A 447-nucleotide genomic window follows, 5' to 3' on the forward strand; every position below is an offset into this window, starting at 1 on the left:
ATTATCATTATTATTATTATTATTATTATTATTATTATTATTAATATTATTATTATTATTATTATTATTATTATTATTATTATTATTATTATTATTATTTAGGCGGCGAGCTGGCAGAATCGTTAGTACGCCGGAGAAATTGCTTCGCGACATTTCGTCCGTCTTTATGTACTGACTTCAAATTTCGCTGGGGTCGACTTTGTCTGTCATTCTTTCGGAGTCGACAAATTAAGTACTAGTGAGACACTGGGGTCGATGTAATCGACTTATCCTCTCCCACCAAAATGGCTGCCCTTGTGGCACAAATTTGAAGCTATTATTATTATTATTATTATTATTATCATTATTATTATTATTATTATTATTATTATTATTATTATTATTATTATTATTATTATTATTATTATCATTATTATTATTATTATTATTATTATTATTATTATTATT

The sequence above is a fragment of the Octopus bimaculoides genome, chromosome 2 (assembly GCF_001194135.2).
Source record: "Octopus bimaculoides isolate UCB-OBI-ISO-001 chromosome 2, ASM119413v2, whole genome shotgun sequence".
NCBI lineage: Eukaryota > Metazoa > Mollusca > Cephalopoda > Octopoda > Octopodidae > Octopus > Octopus bimaculoides.